The 6121-nt window shown below is 42.3% G+C and overlaps 1 protein-coding gene across 1 annotated transcript in view; it reads left to right on the top strand.

The window, feature by feature from the left end:
- faf1 (Fas (TNFRSF6) associated factor 1) overlaps positions 1–6121 on the top strand; it is a 1021784-nt gene that overhangs the window by 256494 nt on the left and 759169 nt on the right. The gene's annotated exons all lie outside the window — the stretch shown is intronic.

The raw sequence follows: 6121 nt of genomic DNA on the forward strand, positions 1-6121 counted from the left end.
CTGATTGTACTCTCCCCCTGCAATTATCGCTCCCCACTCTGGGGTGGTATAATGGCCTGAAGCCTGCCTCTGTCGAGCAGCCACTCCATTTCACTACACAGCAGCCTCATGTTATGTGATGGAGATAACCATCTCTGTTTGTGCAAGTCCTTTAATGGAGTGAAAGATGTTGTTGTGTTTCTTCCTTATAAAGCAGTATATGAATAGTTACTACTATCCCTCTCGAACCTCACATAATAGCCATCTTTCCTTTTTGTCTGTGTGTTTTTGTATCACTGAGCCTGTCTGGGAGATTGTTTTGTGCTGCGGCCTCATTTTGTATTCTGTGTGTGTGTGTGAGTGTGTGTTTGTGTGCGTACCTGTGAGAGAATTGGAAATTGAGCCGTGTAATAAGCGCTGTGCTTTTCCAGATAGAATTGCTGAAACTTTAACTTCATCCACAGCAGCTCTGCCAAAGAAAAGAAGACTGGTGTTACTCAAAATGCGGTCTTTCTCCAGAGGAATATTTTAGAAAAAACATTATGCACTTGATAGTTATAACCCTGCTTATGGTGATAATGACGACAAGCCACCGTTGTGGTTTCTGTCCTTTTTTTTCCTTTTTCGTTTTTTTTAAAATTTGCCTTTCAAATTCTTAGACGACTTCCCTGAGTAGATTCTTTGTTGGATCCATTTGCCTCTGACTGCATCATTTTGGGAGGCTTTGAAGTAAATCCTTTTTCTTAAGTCCCCCAAAGCAGTTGACTTTAATTGTCTTTGGATGCCATTTTCTGCAATCCCTGCACATCTCAGGGTTAGTTTAAATCTCCCTTGATTTAAAAGCAGTGACATACTAAGTAGAAATCACCAGGAACCTCCGCAACAGCCCCGCTTGTTTTACTAAAGGCCTTTTTAAATTATGATGTTGCATTGTTGTGAATTGTAAACTGTTTTTATTTTCACTCATGTACATATGATTGTTTTTGTGTCTCTGTATTGTATCCAGACACAGCAAATATAATACAATTTACTTTTTTAAAAGAATACATTTCTTGTCTTCTTCTTTTTTTCTCACTCAATCAAGCAGAGTGTCTTCCCATTAATATGTCGCATGTTGGAATTTTCTGGCCAGATCAGGGGGTGTAATCTGACTACGTCTGACCTGGATTTAGTCGGCCAAATCCCTTACTCCTGCTCTGAGAATTGTTAGGGAGAAATGAAAGCAAACACAAACCCATTTGACTGACGAACATTCAAGTGTGGGTAATTCCTCCCCCCACTTCCTGCAGGCCCACAACAGGGTCAGAGGTAGTACAGGAAGTGAGTAAGATTGAAAGACTTCTTGCTTCTGTTTTTGGAAACTTAAACATTTAACTCTGCTGCCGTTTAATTGCAAGTATAGCAAGAGTAACAGTTTGAGTTTAATCTGTCATTGACTTGGCTACTTGTCAGATTTTGGACTGATGATTTGGCCTGTAGCACGACTGCAGATCCTCCCTGCGGCACACTTGAAAGGCTACTGCAGTACCAAGTGCCCAATTATCATCTAGTGGTCATTATCTCAACAAGCCTTTTATTTTATTATTTCTTTTTTTATGACTAAAGTCACGTCTCTGTCTCTCTGTGTGTAACTTCATCCATTTCTTTATTTGAAGTAACGGTGATGTCAAATAAAGCAAAAACATCCTGACATCAACTTTAATGAGGGGGAATAGAAAGTTTTTAATTTTAGTTTTCTTATTTTTCCTCTTCCCAGCGTGTGTGTGTATCGCTCAAACACTTTCTGAAAATTAAAATTTGAAAATGACAGTCACGACACGATTATCAGTGGATGTGACTGAGGGCTCTTAATACATTTTGGTGAAGCTAGCTTCCACTGGGGCATAATTATCATTCCCACATAATGAAGTGACTACAAAGGAGCTGTCCTGCATCCTAAGAAGGGGGGGAGATGAAAAGGGGACCCATTACTCTTTCCACTTGTGTTCAAGCACAGATTACTGAGTTATGGTTTGTAGTACTGACTTCCAACATGAACTAAACAAAGTTGTGCTGGAGCATCACACTTTTCTCTGGGATCAAATATGACAAAGGAATGATTCTCTTGCTCAGCTGTGCACACGTGCAGCCCTGTTAGGAAGGACAAACCGAGCCGGATTATCATGATCCATCCCTACAAGGATACAGGCGGTTGGTTTTGGCATTACACTGCGAAGACTGGATTGCTGTCAATACTTGCGCAAACACCCTGATGTTTGAGTTCTGGGTGGTGCAACAAAACAAACCACAGGGCATTGTGTTTAAACAGCAGGCAACGCTCTGCACTTGTACAACACCACACAGTCACATTTCTAGAATTTCTTTCATCATTGAAAATGCCTTTTTAGGCCTAATGAGTGAAAAAGGGACTGGGACTGCAGTCAAAAGATGAGTGGCACTAAAGAAGAAATTGACTTCGCTAGTTCAGTGATGATAGCTCTATTGTACTATTCAAACAAACCCAGCAGAGAAATGTGTATTTGTTGATTCATGCTGCAGCATAGACAAGAAACGGGTTAAAACCCTCAGCAGCAGATAACAAGTGACTTATTATGAATATAACTGAGGCTACCTACAGTATGTAAAACTTTTTGTCACGTTTTGGTCACCACATTGTCTGCTTTTGTTGCCCATGGAAATCTGTGTGTCGAGGCCGATGTCCCAATCTAACAGCTACGTCCACACTTTCTAAATCTTATTACAGTGTGTGCAGAGCGTAAAAGAAGAAGCCCCTTTTGCACCAGGCCTTTGCTGACCTTTCAAGCACTTCCAAATTTTTCAACACCAATCTCATGTAGGTTAGCTGGCAGAGCAGAGCAGAGTGAGCGCTGCTTATTATGTATTACTTTGCTTTTGTAGTCCCTCCACATCGTTACTCATCCAGTATGCTTAAAGGTGCTCTCCCCTCTGGCAAGCACAGCTATGACAGTCAGCTTGGAAGTTAGAAGTCTTTCAAAACTCTTTTTTCCCCCCTGTCTTCCTCCCCTTTTTTCTGTCTATCTTTTACTCTTTCGTGGTGTCCCCACGTCTCTCTCTTCCTCTCTCGCTCTAGTCCTCAGAGAGCACCTGACTGACGTGTTGTTCAAGGATGAAAAGAACAGCGGAGGGGAATCCAAAAGCAAACAACACAAAAATATACATGAGACGACAGGAAAGACACTGCTGTACACACACGCGCACACAGAACTCACTGCCGAAGCCCTGAGGATTATCACCAGCGCGACACTGGACACTTCAGGGAAGACAGCATCTGCTCACTTCCATATTTAATACTGCAAAAAAGAACACTGTGTTCTTAGGAAACTTCTCATTTTCACTTTGTGTAGACAGAGAGCCAGTGGTGCAAAAAACACATAATCCTCTCCAAACTACACATGTCTGCTGTCCAGGTGGCTATAGAAGGTTCTCAAGTGCCTATTCACAATGTGACTAAAAGGAAATTTTGACAGACATGGGGCCTTTGCCTTTCAAAGCACTGCTTTAACATCTATCTTTTACACCAAGTTATGTAAGGTGTTCAGCAGTGCTTCTCTCTCACTCTCTCTCTCTCTCTCTCTTTTGCTCTTTCTCTGTGTCTGTCTCTGCTCGAAGAAATTCAACCAGGAAACTGTATCTGCAGTGGCAGTAAAGTTCAGCAGACACACATCGTGCCACTGAAGTGTCCCAGCACACACGCTCTGCTGCTTCTCGATGGGCACTCGGCCTGTTACAGGACTCAAAACAGGCGAGGGAGCGCTACAGGAGGCAATGGACAAGGTTACAAGGAGGCCATATGCCCTGTCTGTCTTCCCTCCACTCCCAACTGCTCCACCGATATTGAAAGCTACATGATGGTGACAAAAATTGCCTCCTGTTTGAGAGAACACAAACAGCAAACTAAAAAGGAGAATTTTCCCCTGCTGTAGGCACACTTTCTGTCTGCTTTTGTCCTTCAATCACTCACATATATATTATACAGCAGATTAATATAATGGATGGGCTAACTGGACTGAGGCTGGCCAGACATACAGCAACTGTGACAGCTTCTTATTATTCCACATTTACTTTAAACCAGCAATGATTATTATGCAATGTTTCTCTGCCGTGTTATGGAGCCCGCAAAGTGGGCGGCTGATTGGAGGACATGATTTCATGGTCTTTAATTCACCCATACACACACACACACACACACACACACACACACACATAAACACATTCAGGGTGATCAATCACAAATAACAGTTGCCATCTGGAAATTTCCACCTTATTGTGAAGTTGTTGAAATGTGTAGTCTTTTTCTCTCAGTCTCACTGCATTGTTTCCAAACTGTACAAAATAAAATGAATGAGCCACATTTCATCACAGTCCTGTGACACACCATGTATCTCCACAGCACTGACATTTCATAACAACCCTGTTTTTAGCTATGTTTTTTTTGTCAGTCCAGCGGGTGTATAAATGGGTTCAATGGGTATTTTTATTTTATCAACCCATATAGTAAAACTTAATATTTCAGATTATATATATTTTTTAAAATCACTAAATTTGGAGATACATGGTTTTCACTGGACAGCGATCCACATCATCTTCAACAATCAGGTTTATTAGTTTAGGTAGTTTTTATTTATCCTTTGTGTGTGTTTATATGTGTGTGCAAGTGTGTGTGTTGTCTGTCTGCATCTATGTTTTAATCTTGTTCATTATTCTCTGCAGTGATAAAATTATTACCTTTGCATGAGACTGTGCTCTTCAAATAATCTTGAACTTAAATGATTAAACATTATTTCAAAGTGAAATTCAGTTTGAAATTCTCATTATGTGAGACAATTTAAACGTTGTCATGCACAGCTGCACACATACAGATGTACACTCAGAGTTTGATCTCTAAATTCAAAAGAGACCCAGCCAAGGCACAGAAGTTGACTCTGGTTGTGTGCACCAGCATGTCGTGAGGAACAATCCTATGAAGGATTAATAGTGGCTACTCTATTACATCCACTCTTTATAGTTTTCTTTAATCCAGACTAGTGATCATTACTAGCTGACAGCAGTCTGTCCACATGTAGGCAGAAATCTTCTTAACCTACAGATTACGCCAAGCCTGTGTCTGTCCCCCCCTCCACACACATACCTGTATAGCAGAATATGTCAGTGAATGAAGTCATATTTTAACAGGGCACTACCAGAGGAATAAATTGCCATGCTGACTAACAGAATGACAGATGCTTTGAGTGTCTCACTGCTGAGTGACAGCAAACTGTCAGGGCTTTTGTGTGGCTGTGCTGCCGTCTTTTCATTTCGGATGCTGCCAGAGAGGGAGGGACCCATCCATGCAGCCGCAGTTGAGTGAAAAGGCACCTAGGAGGCATCTTTGGGCTTGTCAGACACAAGAAATCTAATCCAGACAGCCAAGAATTGGAATTTGAATGAGAAACCCGAAAATAGCAGCTGTCTCCGCATAATAGGAACAAATGGAAGTTGGATATGCGGCAGAAAATAAAACAAGAAAACAACTGGGATGTAACGGGACACTATTTGCTGACAGTTACAATAATCTGGGGAGAGTTGTGCCACAGACAGGCTATTGTTTGCAGCCGGGCAGCTTATAGTTTCTGTCAAACTGGTACTGATCTCTGATCTTGTAGGTCGCAATTATGTGGCCCCCTACTTTTCCTCTATCATCCCTTCCTGCTGCCATCCTCTCCTACTCCTTTAAACCCCCTCTGGTATCCTAAGCAGCATTTAATTGTGAAGGACTGAGCCAGGGAAAGAGTAATCAGATGAGAACAGAGGCAGGGGGAATCACGTGGGTATACGTTGGCTAACGGGGGGATTAATAACAGTAGTTCAGCTGCTCTCCCAGGCAAATGGGAGGTGGGGATTTTGAGGGGGGGTGGCTGAAAGAAAGGGGAGGAAAAGAGAGGAAAAGAGATAGTTGTAAAGACAGAGGACAATAAGGGGTTCTCAGAGGAGAGTAACAGGGAGAAATGACAGGGATGGGGAAAGAAGAGGGAAATAGAGAAAGGGAGTAAGAGCAGTGAGAGGGAGTGGGAGGAAGAAAGCGAGGATAGGAGGCAGCGCAGCGCAGTGTGTGTGTGGAGGTGGGGGGGGGGGGGGGGGGGGG

Source organism: Micropterus dolomieu, linkage group LG05 (assembly GCF_021292245.1).
Source record: "Micropterus dolomieu isolate WLL.071019.BEF.003 ecotype Adirondacks linkage group LG05, ASM2129224v1, whole genome shotgun sequence".
Classification (NCBI taxonomy): Eukaryota; Metazoa; Chordata; class Actinopteri; order Centrarchiformes; family Centrarchidae; genus Micropterus; species Micropterus dolomieu.